The sequence below is a fragment of the Lissotriton helveticus genome, chromosome 3_1, assembly GCF_964261635.1.
Source record: "Lissotriton helveticus chromosome 3_1, aLisHel1.1, whole genome shotgun sequence".
NCBI lineage: Eukaryota > Metazoa > Chordata > Amphibia > Caudata > Salamandridae > Lissotriton > Lissotriton helveticus.
This window is the reverse complement of record NC_136061.1, coordinates 1,808,248,659-1,808,265,062: the sequence shown is the minus strand read 5'-3', so window position 1 is coordinate 1,808,265,062 and position 16,404 is coordinate 1,808,248,659. Positions and strand designations below refer to the sequence as shown.

Sequence of the window (16,404 nt, the reverse complement as noted above, 5' to 3'; positions counted from 1 at the left end):
GATGCTTTAAAAATGGAGAAGGGAAACTTAGGATTACTGCTTATCTGTTTTTGTGTAATTCGGTGGCACCTCCGTGTATTTAGGGCAGCCTTGCGGGAGATGGTAACGCTCCATTATTTAAGTTTCGAGCTGACACACATATTTACTGTGTTTTCCACTTGGGTACCAAACAAACCTTGCTGCTATTCCCTGCCCGTGTGACAATAAGACAGGTCAAACCATGTCACACTTTTTATTGTCTTGTAAATATTATGAATTTTATACAAGGATATTTTTGATTTCACTTTTTAAAAGGTAATACCATGACAATAGGCATTCAGGGCTAGTTTTTCATCCGACAGTGAAACATGTTTAAATGTATTTTCATTTTTAAGACACGCTGTGAGGGCACATGGCACTTTATTATTTGAGCAATTTGCTGCAATTTCCTCTTCTGATATATAGTGTAGAGTTATGTTTTTATTTGTTACTCAATTGTTTGACAATGAAACATGCTAATATGGAGGATCTTTTTAAGACATGCTGTGAAGACACTTGGCACTTTATCTTTTAATAATTTGTTGCTATCTGTAATCTCCCCTTTGAAAATACTTAACTATGTTTTTAATTGTATGAAATGTTAAGTGCTATGTATGTTACTTTTATGGATGGAAAACCTTCCAAATAAAGTGTCGAACTGAAACGGACTATACTTTGTTTGGCGGCCTTATAGTGAACTCAGAACTATTACTTAGTGGTTTTTTGTAAGTTTATGTTTTGATTGACATGTATATTTGAGTTAAGGTTTGTCTTTTGAGTTTGTTTTGTGCCTTTTCGTTAAGGTGTCCTGACTCATGTAAATATCATAAAATCTCATTACACTTTAGTGTTCACACTATCTTAGTCGCTTGGTTTCCTTCCTTTTGAAGAGATGGCTATTGGAGGTTTGTTAAGGTGATTCATTATGAGTTTGATGACTTTATTCTTGTTTTTACTGGATAGCCTACTATTTTTTTAACTCACATCTTAGATCTTTTGGTGCATGGGTTAGCTTACCCTATATTTAAACTTTGTATATACACTGCATGTTTTGACTTTTTAATGGGATTAGTGCAGTTGATTAACCTCACTGTGGTTAGCTGTTTCCATAGAACTTTCTTTATGCATGATGCACTTTCTTTTTTTCCCTGCAGATCAAGGTTTAGGCGGTAGTTGCCTTTATATTTTCTTGGTAATTTTTCTTTTTATATACCTTATTTCTTTGGTATAGTGATGACCTTCTATCAGTACTGTTTTTTTTCCATGTCCTTACAGCCCTGAGGAGGTCTAGCATGAGGGAACACGTTTTGTCTGCGTTTGCTGTTCATGCATATTTTACAAGGAAATAAAATGAATCTTTTCCTGCGTATTATGTATCTTTGCACCATAAATATTGCCACTTTACTTGGGTTGTATCTTTTAGATTGGCATAGTGAATAATGAGGTTACTACCCTCCAGTAACGTCTTATCTGGCAGAGACAATATCTAGCCCCAGATTTCATACCTTTGAATTGCCCCAGGCGTCGTACTGGATCTGTGAGATTATTTGTGAGCAGCACCCTTGCAAGCCGGTAGGTGGTATCAGCCGGCTGTACGTGGCATTATCCATGCTGAAAGTGACATCCGCGTCACCTATATAGGAACCACCTTGGCGCGCTGACGTTTGTTACTTTTTGCAACTTTCCACGCCACAAGCACAGAGCCAGTAACGTGCACTGACACTGGTGTGTCCAAACTAGTGCCCTGCAAGGGATCAGCCCTAGTCCTGACACTAGAAATCTCTCCGCAGGGCGGGGTGGATGGGCGGGTCAGTAAGTAATCTGCAGCTTTTGCCTCTACTTAATAAGACGTTACAGAAGGTAAGAAACTTGTTCATTTGATAGAGACATCGAGCCGCAGATTTGTTATCTTGGACTGGATACCCAAGCAATACCATCCCTGGAGATGGGTCTGCGAACAAATTTAGACTAAGAATTTCTGCAGGACTGAATGGGCGAAGTGCACGTCCCTGCAGACCCGGCTGCCCAGGCAGTAACACATCGTAAATATGTGCAGGGATGCCCACGTTGCTGCCTGACATGCCAAGGACCAGAACCCCACTGGCTAAGGGAGCCTCAGCTTAGGAGGAATGAGCTCCTAGGTCTTGAGGAGGCTGCTTCTTTGCCAGAGTGTAGCAGACCTTGATGCAGAGAACAACCCATGAAAAGATGGCCAGTTTCTGAACCGCCGGACCTTTCTTTGCACCAACATACCCCACAAAGAGTTGGTAGTCCACCAGTAACTCTTGTGCAGTCAAGGTAGAAAGACAATGCTCTTTTTGCGTTCAGATGTTAGAGTCGCTCATCTTTAGAGGGATGTGGAGGAGCGTAGAAAGTGGGCAAGGTGACAGATTGGCCCACATGAAATTGTGTTGCCACTTCTGGCAATAAAGGTTCCCTAGTGCAAAGCACCAGTTTGTCAGGAATAACTGATAGGAAGGAAGGCTTTGATTATAAACCCTGCAGTTCACTTACCCTCCTGGCCAATGTAATGGCCACAAGACAGGCTGTTCTGATGGTGAGCAGCCTGAGTGGGCAACTGTATAAAGTCTGGAAGGGTGCACACATCAGAAATGTGAGAACCAAATTAAGGTCCCAATGAGGCATAATGAAAGGGGAAGGTGGGAACATATGTACAAGACAAGGCAGAAAGATACCATTTCAGGGTGCCCAGAGTAGAAAGATCCCGGTTGGGCAAGGGTGAAAATAAAAAGTAAAATATCACAATGGAAGGCAGAAAGATGGTCAATGGTCTTTTCTGTACGATATGATACAAACTTTTTCTATCGGCAGGCGTACACCTTCTTGGTGGAGCGACGCCTGGTTGCCAGAATAACATTGCAAACTTCGGGAGGAAGGTCAATAGCAATCAACTCCTGCCGCTCAATATCCACGCAAGAAGGCAAAGAGGGGACAGGTTAAGGAACCTCCCCTGCTGCTGCGACAAAAGATCCTCCAGAATAGGCAGCCTGATCGGATGATCGATGCTTATATGCAGAACCGCAGAATACCAGACTCTGTGCCCAGTCTGGAACCACAAGGATTACTTGGGCCCAGTCGTTCCTAATATCCTTCAGAACTCTGGGCATGAGGGGGATGGGCGGAAATGCATACAGGAGGCCTGAGCGCCACTTGAGACGAAAAGTGTCCCAGAGCGAGTCTCGCCTTAGAAATCCCAGAGCACAAAACTGCTGACATTGAGTGTTCTCGATGGAGGCGAACAGATCTAACCAAGGCTCTCCCCACTATTGAAAAAGATCTTGCGCCTCCAGGTGGAGACACCACTACAGAGCCCACATACGCCTTCTGGCATGCGTCACTAGCAAGATGCAGGAAGCCATGAAAGCCAGCAGCTTCGGAGTCAGTCTCACTGAAACCCAGGATAGAGGCTGTAACATCGGTATCATAGCCTGAAAATCCTGTACTCACTGCTCGGGAGGAAAAGCCGAAAACTGCACTGTCTCAAGAACAGCTTTAATGAAAGGGAGCGTCTGAGCGGGAGACAGGTGTGACTTTGGCATGTTGATAAGTGAACCCCAGCGAATGCAAAGGGTCTGCTGTAGCCTGAAGGTGGGATACGACAGCCTGGGTCGAGCCTGCCTTTCAGCAGCCAGTTGTCGACATTGGGGAAGACTGGCACCCATAGTCTGCGCAGATGAACTGCAACCACCGACATTACCTTGGTGAACATCGGAGAGGCGCTGGCAAGGTCAAAAGGGAACACAGCAAACTGAATATGCTTGTGGCCTACCGTAAACCACAGGCAATGCCAATGGGCAAGCAGGGAGGTATTGTGAAAATAGTCCTGCAAGTCCAACGCTATTCAAGTATCCTGGGTCCAAGGCAGATAAATCCTGAGCCAATGTGAGCATGTTGAACTTCTCCTTTTTGAGGAAGTAGTTGAGGGATCTGAGATCTAGGCTAGGAGGAAGGCCCTTGTCCGATTCCAGGACCAGAAAGTAGCGGGAATAGCAACCACAGCCTACCTATGGCACCAGAACCCTCTCAATGGCTCCTGTGGCCAAGAGAAACATGACTTCTTTCCAGAGCAGGAACAGATCCTTCATCAGCCAGTCGTAAGATAGAGGCATGGAGGGAGGGGTCGTTTCAAAGAGGAGGGAGTAGCCCCTTCAGACAACCTGCAGAACCCGCCTGTCCAATGTTAAGGACTGCCACTGATGGTGGATCCTGCCACCAACTGGATACCCATGATCTAAAAGGACTTGATTAGAAAGGTTTGCAGGCTGCAGCTTTTGGGGGAGTGGTGGTTAGACCAGACCATTGGTTCTCAGACTTACGGGACCATAAGTAATACCACCGTCCATGCAAAGGCTGGGTAGCTTGCGTGGCCCAGTTCAAAGAACCAGGCCTCGAACACCAATATTTTTTCATCATGTTGGCCGACGGATGAGGAGAAGATGAAGCATGCTTCGATATTTTGTATTTCTTGTGCCTCTTGCCCGATGATTTGGAGTGGGATGAAGAGGACTTCGGACTCCTGGAACGGTCCAGATACCTTCCTCTCAAGCAGGACGAGACTTCCGTGGAGTCACAAGCAGAGTCGCTAGCAGCTTCAGGGACAGCTCCCTCAAAGTCTTCAGTGTCATGACCCGGCAGTCAGGCTATGACTTGGGAGTCATAGTTGCGCTCCAAAAACCACTAACACGAGGAGTGCCTCAGTCACAGATATGCCACAGTGACAGATGCCACAGACTTTAAAACCAGTCTTCCTCAGTGACATCCTCGACACCAGGAGGAAACCTCAAAAAAGAATACCAAAATGTTAAAAAAAAAAAATCCTGGCAAAAACTGACAGCGTTAGCTCTTCTCGCGGAGCAGCACTGGCTGGTGCGGAAAGGAAAGAACGGTAGTCAGCACACCGAGGTGGCTCCTATATAGGTGACACGGATGTCACTACCAGCGTGGACTCCACACTGAGCCGCTCAGGGGTACTGCTCATGAAAAATCTTCTGGATCTAGTCTGGCGCCAGGGTAAATTCAAAGGTAAAGAATCTGCGCCTAGATGGCTCTATGAGATGATTTTGTAATTGTGTGGCTTTTTTTTTTATAATCACATTAATCTTTGCAATACATTGGAAAAATCTTTGTAATACTATTCTGGTTGGTCTTATCTGAAATGCTCTAAACAATTCTGTGATAACAGCCCTTAGTTCAAATGTGTTATAAATAGATCATTTAGCTTGCATTCTTCTTTTCTGCACTCCGGTTCCTATTCATGATCCAACTACAATTGACTAAGAAAACCGTTATATCTATGACTTCTTCAAATATTGAACAGTTGCCCAGACCAAAGACTAGAGAATTGGGCAGTGCAAATCACGTAAACCTGTATCAATTGTTTATACATAACCATGTGTTGAGACTAACACTGGTGTGTCCACAATAACAGAAGTGTATACAAGAAATAGTGAGAACATTGCCACACCCATACTGAAAACCAGAATGAAAATTAACATTAATGGGTTCCTTGAGCAGACAAATAAGTGTGTGCACAGTGATACAGGAGGGTCACTGGATGGAAGGTACAGCTGATGAGTAAGCACTGGCACCAGAATAACGGACGTATCTGTAAGACAATGGACAACAGATGGGTACATCCCCTTTATTTTACTGATTCCACCATGTGGCCAAAGAATTCAAGCTTGTAAGTTGATGGCTTTCTATCAGATTGTTAGGGAATGTTAAAAAAATCTTCCAACTCTAGAAAACCAATCAGGACTACAAAAAAACAAAAATAAAATACAGGCCCATACAAAATAAAAGGCATTTACAGAAACGTAGGATTGACACACAGAGCCTTTAAACAACTATTTTAGAACCCATCAAGTGCACTTTACCAGTTATCGTGTAAGCACATGTCTGCAAAGGATGTAACAATCCAATTTAGAATCTCTAAATACCTGCTAGTTAGGTATTTTTTAAATTTATAATGCGCAACAGCTACCCAAAAAGGGTTTCCCGGCCAAAAGACAAGTTAGGACTTGGAGGAAAACGGAAAAGGCAGTTTATCTGTCGAATAGCCATGTTTTTAAAGACTTGCGAAACGGAGTATAGTTTATCTCGTTACGGAGTGCTGTGGGTGAAGAGTTCCAAGACGAGGGACCAAGGTAAGCGAAAGACCCAACGCCCATCCAGGCTAATTTGAATTTAGGGATGACAAACCTTCCTAGGGTGGAAAGTGGCGATTTCGGGAAGGAAAGTAAGGACTGAAGATAACGAGGGGCACAACAGGATTTAATTTTGTGCATATAACTTAGTGCCTTGAACTTTATTCGGTTTTCAACTTTAAGCCAATGCAGCTTGCATCAATATGTCGAGATGGAGGTGGTCTTAGGGACTCCACACAGAAGTCTGACAGCAGCGTTTTGTACCATCTGTAATCTATGGACTACAGATTTGTTTGAGCCCAGATAAAGTACGTTTCCATAGTCAAGCCTAGATGTAATTAGGGCATTGACTACGGTTTTTCTGGTAGATTCCGGTAGCATCCAACAGATTTTCCTTGACCATTTGAGAATGGTGAAGCAAGTCGCTGCGACTGACTGATTGGGGGTGCATCCTGAGTGAATCACCAATCGTGATGCGTAGATTTCGAACTTGGGGGGGGTGGGGACGGAACATCGTCCATTTCACATGGCCAGTGTTGGGGGTTCCAGAGATCTTTTTTTTTCGTATCTCAGTTTTCTCTCCATTTTGCTTTAGAAAATGTTGCTGCATCCACAATGCTATTTTGTTTAAGCCAATTTTGAGAATAGAAGGGGCATTTGTATTGTGCAAGGAAAGGGAGAAGATGATTTGAGAATCATCGGCATAAGAGAAAAGGGATAAACCTGATTTCTCAGCAACCTCAGCCAGTGGTCTTACATAAAGATTGAACAACAAGGGGCTGAGGATGGATCCCTGTGGCACCCCATGGGCAAAAGAGTGGACTTCAGAGCAGGCTGTTTGCGAGAATACTTGGAACGTGCGATTTGCAAGGAAAGCAATAAGCCAGTTTAGGTAGGGCCCGCCGATACCCTGCGACTTAAGTGTATTTATTTGCACAGCATGAGACACCTTAAGAAATGTGGCGCTCAGATCTAATAAAATGAGCGCAACGGTGTCCCCATTGTCCAGATGTGACGTATACTTTCCTTGACCCCAAGTAAGGTGGTTTCGGTGGAAAAACCTGCTCTGAAACCTGACTGAGAAGGATGAAGAAGTCTGTGTGTTGTCACAAACTGAGTTAGGTGTGAGTGGATGTGTCTTTCCAAAATCTTTGAAAACACCGGAAGTAGAGATATAGGACGGTAATTACTAGACACATCAGGGTCAGCATTTGCCTTTTCGAGAAGGGGATGGATCATAACATGTTTCCATGTTGATGGAATGACTGCATCCTGCAGTTACGCATTAAGGAGACCCATTATCACAGATAGTAAAGATGAGCTCAGCTGCTTTAATACTGAAGCAGGTAATGGATCATTAGGAGATCCGGATTTAATATGGTTTAAAAATTTAGTTAAGCTTTCCGTAGTAAGTAGAGGCCAAGTCGCAAGAGAATGGCCAGGGAGATCCAGTTGCGCTGCATGATTTAGGAGTGAGCCAATAATACCAAGAGAAAGTTGAGGTGAAGGAGCAGCAGAGGAATTTCTTGCATGATCCAGCACAATGTCTTGGCATATCTTTCTACTTTTTAAACAAAAAAAGAGGCCAAGCCCTCACATCTTGGTTTAGTTAGTGCAGAAGACTGCGCTTGAGTTTTAGAACCCGCGAGTTCCTTGACTGTATTAAAAAGAGTCTTGGAGCAGTTAACAGCATTTACAATGGCAGTGGAAAAGTCTGCTCGAGCTAATTTGCAGAGTTTATGATAGTTTTTTTAATGCATTTTTGTAAACAGATTTAGATATGGAAGTAATTCTTTCTCCACTTTCTCTCCAAATCTTTACAGTTTGCTTTTTCAATTTTCAGTGACTCAATGAACCATGGAGCTGGTGGTCGATGGTTATCAGTTTTTTTGTTTGTAAGGGGTAAACAAGTGCTTAAGGTGTCTAAAAGCCAGTTTTGCACTGAAGATGATAGCTGGTTTACTTGTTGTGAGGAACAAGGTCTGCGGGAGTCCAAAAAAGTATTGAGGGCAATGATATCTAACTTTTTCCTATTTCGAATTGGTTAAACTGGCGTTCTGGAAATAGATGAGGTATGCTGGGAGTGTTAAGTTGAATTTAATAAGATAATGAGCGGACCAGCTTGTCGGAAGGGCTGGAGAGCAAGAGATCTCTGTTAGGTTGGAGAAATTGGGGTCCAGGAAATGCCCTGCTACATGAGTAGGTCCAGAATTTAGTAAGTGAATATTCAAGGAAGCCAAATCTGAAATAAGATTTAAGCGGTTTTTACATGCTGTATTTTCTAAATGGAGATTTAGGTCTCCTAGAAGGGAGAAATTGGCTGTTTTCATAGCTAAAGGGGCTATGAAAACCACGACCTTTGCTAAGAGTTCAGCAAAGGTTGTGGTCCAAGATGATGAGGAGGAGGGTAGGGGGGCGGTAAATGAGTATACCTGAGAAAGTAAATTAAGGGGACAGAGTCAACTTGAAAAAAGCAGCCTCACAATTTGGAAAAGGGAGATGTTCAAAGTCGCATTTAAAATCTTTCTTAAAGATAACAGCTATCCCACCACCCATTTTCAAATTGCGATCTTTCCCCACTATAGCGTAATTTACAGGTAATGCCGCAGCAATATCTGGACCTGAACACTCGTGGAGCCAGGTCTCTGTGAGGAAGACCACATCAGGTTTATCGTTTAATAGTAGAACAAAAATGTCTGCTCGATTGTGTGAATTAGGTTTGCATTTGTGCAAAATGTGTGACCATCAAAGGGATTCTTCCTCAATCATAAGCATAGCTTTCATAAGGTGTTTAACCTTATTAATTACTGAATTCAGTTATATTGCATGTATACATACAGAAAGATATTTTAATTTGTTTTATACAGGAATGGATTTAAAGGTTTGGCATTCCCATAAAGTAAAATGCACCAATTTTTAAATATGGTTTAGAAGAGTTGAGAGTGGTGAAAGAATAGAGCAGAGATGTACCATTTGCAATAGACTATCTTCTCTTCCAAAATGTACTTCATTTTCATACATCATATTCTGCAAGTAGTAAATGCATAATATGACAAACAATAGACTGAGAAAGATATTTGGTGTCCTAGAGCCTACCTCAGTGTTTGGGGTTTCCTAAAGAAATGTTCTTCTAGTTATCTGTACAGCATTCCAAATCACAGCCGAGATTTTCCCTAATTCATGGAGTTCTTCCTATATGTTACATTTTCCAGAGTAAAGATCAGCAAACACGATGACCATGGTTTCATGTTTAATTAGCTCTGCTTTTACAGTCTGAGTAACGTTCTGTACAATTGCTAAGTAGAAACCTATTTTCAAATGCATTTTCTAGATTTTTGTGAGCAACCATGGTGTACACGTTTACCATTTTTTTGGAGGAAGTTGAGAGCTTGTGATCATTCAAATGCACTGAAAGATTTTATCCGACAAAAAGGGACCCACAGTGCATTCTACTGATAGAGGTACAGATTGGTCTTTTTTTATAGCTTCGTCAACATATTTACTTCCGTTAGATTTTGTTTTGGCAGTTTCATGTAACCAGCAAGAAAAACAAAATTTAGGCCAAACACAATTGTTCAATTAGAGGAGAAAACTAGAGTCAATTTGCATATATATATATATATATATATATATTTTTTTTTAAAGCTGCAGGTCAGGTCAACATATTTCCAGATCAGAGGAAAGAAATCAAATTAACTAAGGTCTGGGGCATATGACGGACGTGAAGTTACTGTGCCTGTACACTCTGCCTAGCCTTATACCAGAGAAAGTTTAAAAAAATGAATCAAATCAGACTAGTGGGTAAAACAGATACAAAGAGAACATGAAATTAGGAAAGACTTTGAAACTTAGATTATTTAAACAGAGCAAACAAATATGCTAAATATCCTGACGATTTTGATGTCAATTATAAAAATAAATATATTTGATATAGGTGTATCAAAGAGAATATTCTCAATATGCTTCAACATTAGGATGATTGAATTTTGTATTTCAACATTATGATCAATCACATGATTTGCTGAGAAGTTGGGCTCCAGTAGTTTTATTTGAATTGAGCGCTTGTAAGGCTGTCTAGTTTTGGCAGCAGGGTCAGAGTTCTGCTTTAATCTGGTGCAGCAGCACATGAGATAATCAATGTTATTGCTATGGACCCTTTGTCCAGTTTCACGCCAGAGCTCGGGCTGGAGTGTCCCAGCACCGGTTTGAACTGGCCTACGCATGGGACACCTTGCGTGCCCCAGGCAGTGTCTCGTTTCATTCAGCCCTCCCAGCCCCAATCCACTATATCCAGTCTGGGGTGGTGCTAGCACCTCCCTGTGACAGGAAACCTATTGTCCAAGCCTCCCTCACTGGAAGGGCTCCCAGCACCAGGAGGTCAGACTTATGTCAGTGATTTTGTATATGATAGCTGGCCCCCTGAAATTAGGACAAGCCTTCAGAACTTGAGAAAACTGCTGCTTTTTGAGACTTAAAACATTAGGAAGATAGAATCTGCTGCTAGCAAGGTCTTTCAAAGGATACAAAGTCATACTTTTCTATCGAATAAAAATATAGATGTTATTTTTCTTCTTCTCTGCTGATTGCACCGGTTAAATACCAAGGTTTATTTTGTTTTCTTTGTTTGCTTAAATTACATTTAAGGAGTGACAATGTGGTTGGATACAGAAATCCAGAGTTCAAGTGTGTGCTCATTGTCATTTAGGTTACGTAGAAGCTGCAATGAAGTTTTAATCTTGCAGCATCAAGGTAAAGTAGGCAAGACTTAGTTGGGGCAAAACTGATCTGCTAAATCGAATTCTTGCTTTTTTTAAACAAGGTTTTATTGTGGTACAGAAACATATGCACTGTTTCACAAATTACAGGTAGAAAATTAAACTGAATACAAACAAGTGGTTGAAAACCAATTGGTTCGTTCCAGAGGAAAAAAACGAGTTTAATCTATATTAAAACTAAAATAGTTGTAATAAATCGAAAGTGAAATATAATAATGTATAGTGAAAAGAACATTACAGAAACATTGATTAAGAAAATCCCAACTAACCTCTAAGGAAATCCCTTCATTAAGGAAATAAATGCTCTCACCCACTATTTGTGGCATGCTTAATCACCAGGCGTGTTTCTCTGTTCTATCAACAGGGGTGGAGCTTGGCAAAGTCTTTTTTGCTCTCAGTTTTGAAACGGCATCAGATTTTCAATAGTTTTGAGGTAAAATTGTCATGGGGATTATCAATCAATTCTGGTCATTTATTTCTGATTTCACAAGACCGGTGGTGGTCTTTGGGCTTTTTCACCCTACCAGAAGTCCAATTTCTGTAAACTTGTTTTGGCTCCCCTCGATACACCACTCAGGGTCAAGGGCCTTTGTTAGGCCTTAAGATCCCTCTACCTAACTACTGTCTTAGTCAGTCAGTCATCTATTCTGTGAAAAAGTGTGTTAGTCATACACCATGAAAATACCTTACTCTTGGTCCAAACAATTGATGGAGCTTTTCTTAATTTGCCTTGTTAGCAACTCCTAATCTGGGACAGGAGCAAAAGTATTGCCCTGTGTCCACGCATTCATCAAGGGCCCAATGCTGTGATTTTCTCCTCCAATCTTTATGTGCGAAATATCGAAGATAGGGAGGATGATTAATGAATAGTTGCCTCTTGCTTCCTTTCATGTTAGTAATAATTCATCTTTGGCAAAAAATACAATTTGGGAAAGATTAGCTAAATTTAGAATTAAATGTTGTCAAACAAAACAATTCAACCAAAAGTTCGAAATATTGTAAAGGGTAACAAGTTTTAAGAAAATGCTTCTATAAAATGTAATTTTGACCATTTCCTTTTACTAAACACCTGGGTCCCCACTCAGTCACTGACAACAACTGCAACCTCTGTAGTCTTTGCATTGTTCATTCATTTGTATCACTGAGTACTTGCGTATGCCTAGTACAGTTATCTCAGGTCCGTGCCGCTTATTTGTATTCAGCCCTGCGGAGGCCTTTATAAACAAGCTACCATCTGCGTTCTCTTATGTCAGCATGGAAAGAAACAAACCAGGGTTGTGTTCAGTACCAAAGTCAACAAGGTCTTTGAAGAAAAGAGAACAATGTTAGGGCAGAGTTGTAAAGTTGATTGATATGTACTTGGGTCAAACTAGCAGCAAACGTACCCTCCGAAGTGGCAAATGATGCATCTCACAAATAGGAATTTTATAGATCGGGGAATCTGATAGATTTCCCAGTAATATGACTGAACTGGACCTCTCCCCACATAAGAAGGCAAATACAACCTGGAAAAAACCAATGAACACTTGTGGAATCAAGAATACTTTCGTTCTACTCACATACAGTAAGGTCAGTAAGCATTTGGCAAGACTACTGGTTTGGAGTATAGAGAATGCTGGAGGGCAACATGATGCACAAATTGAGATTCTTTGACAGTGGAAATATTTGAATCTTTTTGAATGAGACCAATAGAATTGGGCACAATGCCAAAGTGTATGAGACTGAGGGTTTGTAAAAGCAGCTGGCAGTGCAATTGAGACAGCTACGTGTGAATGGTCTGACATTGTAATGGAAAAGATAAAATACGCTTCACAGTGAAGCCAACAGCAGCAATGAAGCGTCAATGAATGAAAGGTGGTCTTCCTTTTAAACATCTGAGAAACGAAACCACAAATTACTTTACGTGATCCTACAATATTCTTGGCTCACACAGGTGCAGTCTCATTAGGACTGCTGCTAAAAATCTGCACTATTTCCAAATTGTGAAGGTCCACCACAGAATTCCTGTAGGCCCCACAATTACATCTGCGGGTAAAATCTGCTTATAGGTGCTTTGAGTTCAGCAAGGCCCAAATTTATTTTTGCAACATCATTTAAAACATCAGTCACAGTCAAACGAGCCCAGTTATGGATCACTTGCCCTTCAGGTCAACAGAATATCCCTGCCTTGTTACTATTCTGGCAACAATTGAAGACAGTTCAACAAAACTCATGCTTACTCCGTCAGATCCTAATTTAACATCCCTGATATAACTTAAAGGCACTCTGAAGTTGTCGTCCCAAGAGCATGTTAGCATTATGCTAAACGCAGAAAATATACAATTTAAGTTGAGGGTCAAGGAGCAACATAGTTTATCTGAATCTTTAGTGAAACTAAAATCTGCCTTTAACCAAATTTTTTTGAAACCACAGGATAAGGATATGAATGAAACCAGTGTTCATTTTCTCAACAATTGAAGTCTGTAAAGTATGGATGAGAAGCTTGTGGACAAAGGAGCAAGGGAGAAAATCTTGGAAACCCTAAGAGAGGAGAATGGTGCTCAATGTAGTCTCTTTGTAATGTGAGCATAAGTCATTTTTACTTACCTTTTCTGGACAACCCGCATCAGTACGTAGAAGATGCAAAGAGTAGGACGCTGCAGAGACGTATGGTTCTGGTCTTCTAGCCACACCCCCGGACACGGTAGATGTGACCTGTGAGTGGGTAATAAGCAGATAAATAAATAAGGGAACACAACCATTAGCTTGGAGAAATAAACATGCAAAAGGGTTGTTCAAAATAGGCTTCACACGCTGCTTAGACCATGAAAATGAACTGGACTACTCTACTTTGAACCCTCTTTCGGTCCTTACACGTTGTGGCTTCAGCTAGAATCTGAATTAGTTGCAAAGCAATACATCCAATACAAATCCTTCTCCCTAAGATTACTCTTAAGCAATAATGTAACATGTGAGGGCAGCTTGTGCCAGTTACACTTTGCGGCTTGGTACTTCTCTTCAATATGCATACTTTTAGAGACTGGAAAGAAAATCCCCTTAATTTCGCCTCCTCATAATGATCAGATTTTTAAACTACTTTTTAAAGTAGGATACTGAATCTTAAGACTTTATGGGAACTATAAGGAAAGGAATAACTTCCGCTGACAAAGCACCAGTTCAGCTAGATTACATAGAGTTGTGGAGTAGTATTTTTAAAAGGGCAGAGGTTCTACTCACAAAAAGCAGCCGACATATAAATAGTGAAAAATCTGCATCTTTTGTAAGTACAGTGAATCTATAAGTGGGATAAATCACACTTTCTCAGAGAAGTGAAATTAAAGAACCTCCTGGTGGTGACCCATGACCAACTCTACCACTATATGCCAAGCAAATATATCACAATCTAGAGGGTATTGGACCCTGAAGAGCTGATCATTTATTAAAACCCACCTATTTGATGGAAAAAGTATGCCATTAACAACTTAATTACTTGAGAATGCATTGTGGGGCAGATCATACACATTATTTTATAGTGCATGAAGGGAAGATAAATGCGAGACTGGTGCTCTAATGCATGCACTGTGTGCATACCCATGGAACACACTAAAATAAACTTCTTTCGTTTGTTTGAATAATTATATTAACAAAATGTTGAGCACTGTGTGAAAAGATAGTTTTTGCAGGAAAATCAAGATTTGCTTGCTTCACACAGGGACCTCTATTAATAACTACCTGGGTGTGGCTGTCCCCTTGAATAATATTGCTTAGTTGTTACAGCAAGGCTGTGTAGCCACATAACCTAAAAAGCAGATGGCCCCAAATATTCAGTGTGGTGCACTTATCCTCCTGTGAGTATAGAGCTGTGAAACCTACAGCAAATAAAGGAGACTACCTGGTAAAGGTCCCTTTTAGGGCCGACTTGATGCTAAATAAGTGGATGGGGTAGGGATAAGTTGGGATATGTCCCATTAAAGTAGAACTTAAATACACAATACTGAAAATCAAATGGCAGAGAATCTTATCCATGAGAATTATATGGTGGTAATGTGTTTTGTTTTTTCTGTTATGTAGTTGCACTGAAATACTGTAAGGTGATGTGTACAGCGTTTGTTGTGCTGTTTACTCTAGATAATGTAACAAACACTGCTACATTTCCAGGCAAAAGCAATTGTTTTCATTTTTGTAACAAGTATCCTTTTAGCACGGTCTAAGGTGGCAAAATAACACTGTCCCTGCTTTTCAAGTATTTAAGACACCAGTCTGGCCAAAACTGTGGCAGAGACCATGTTTTCAGTTATCACTTGTATTGTGCACTTTATGTAATAAGGTCTTTCCTTAACATACTTGGGTGGGTAGGATTACATAAGTATATTTGTACTATATGACAGCACTCTGCTGCAGAGGTAGAAAGACCTTTATGAATTGTTTATACACCACATGAAGCAGAGGCCAGACTAAGCAGATAGTTCTCAGCACTGTTTAGGATTGAAGGAGTGGTGTACTTGTGTCATTCCTGTGAAACAGGCATATTCTTTGGGGGCAGATTACACAAACCCAAGAGATGGCTGAATAAACATGCCTGGGGCCCTGCACTCCTAACATTATAAGGAGGAGGAGGAGGAGGAGGAGGAGGACAGGACTGGGTAAAAATTAAGGGATTTTGCGCTTCTAATGGAGCTCTCTTATATAAGGGAAGGTCCTGCCCAGTACTGGTAATAAAAGAAGCTTGACGACCATGCCAGGTCTGAAGTTGAGATTTATATACACTTGAGGAATAGAGCAAGCCAAAGTGAAGGGTTCCAGAAACAGGAAGTGCAAACTTTTCCAAGGATGTGCACAGTAGAGCAAGCCATTCAGTCAGAAACCTTCTATGAGTAGCTGCTGGGTCTATTCCTCGAGCTGCTTGTTTCTATGGACGCATTAAGCTTGATACATATCCCTTCGCGGAACCCACATGGCGGATGAAGGGTATTACCTACACACCTCACTTTCTTATCCATGGCTAGATTAATTAAGTGTCCTTTTACTAGAGATACCAATGTTTATCTAGTTTAGGAAGATACAGATGAAATTTTACAAAGGACCTTTACTTGGTTAATTTGTTCTCCTACAGACCAAGAAGTACTCGTGAAGTACACTTTAAGCACCTTTGATTTAGAGTGCTTACGTTAAGTCCACCTTTGTCCTGACGATGACCCTTTAATGGGGTATGGGTTGAAAGGATGTAGATCACTATTTGGCTAACACAGACTTTCATTAATTGGCCACTATATGTAGAAACCTTCCTTTTTAATCTTGGACTTTGATTTCTCCAGTATTGCAGAATAAATACGTTCTTTGGTTCTTTACTCTGTTTTATTGTGATCACCCTACACAAATTATTAAGCAGTGTGTTCACAATACACTTAGCACTCAGTTGCACTTGGTTTAATGAATGTGTATGCCGCACATAAATACACATTCTT

The 16,404-nt window shown here is 41.1% G+C and overlaps 1 long non-coding RNA gene across 1 annotated transcript in view; it reads right to left on the bottom strand.

The window, feature by feature from the left end:
- LOC144823837 (uncharacterized) overlaps positions 1 to 14,379 on the bottom strand; it is a 70,057-nt gene extending 55,678 nt beyond the window's left edge. Inside the window, exon 1 of the long non-coding RNA XR_013608840.1 lies at positions 13,547 to 14,379. This is a non-coding gene — a long non-coding RNA (uncharacterized LOC144823837). The remainder of the gene's footprint in view (positions 1 to 13,546) is intronic.
- Between the last annotated feature and the right edge of the window lie 2,025 nt (positions 14,380 to 16,404).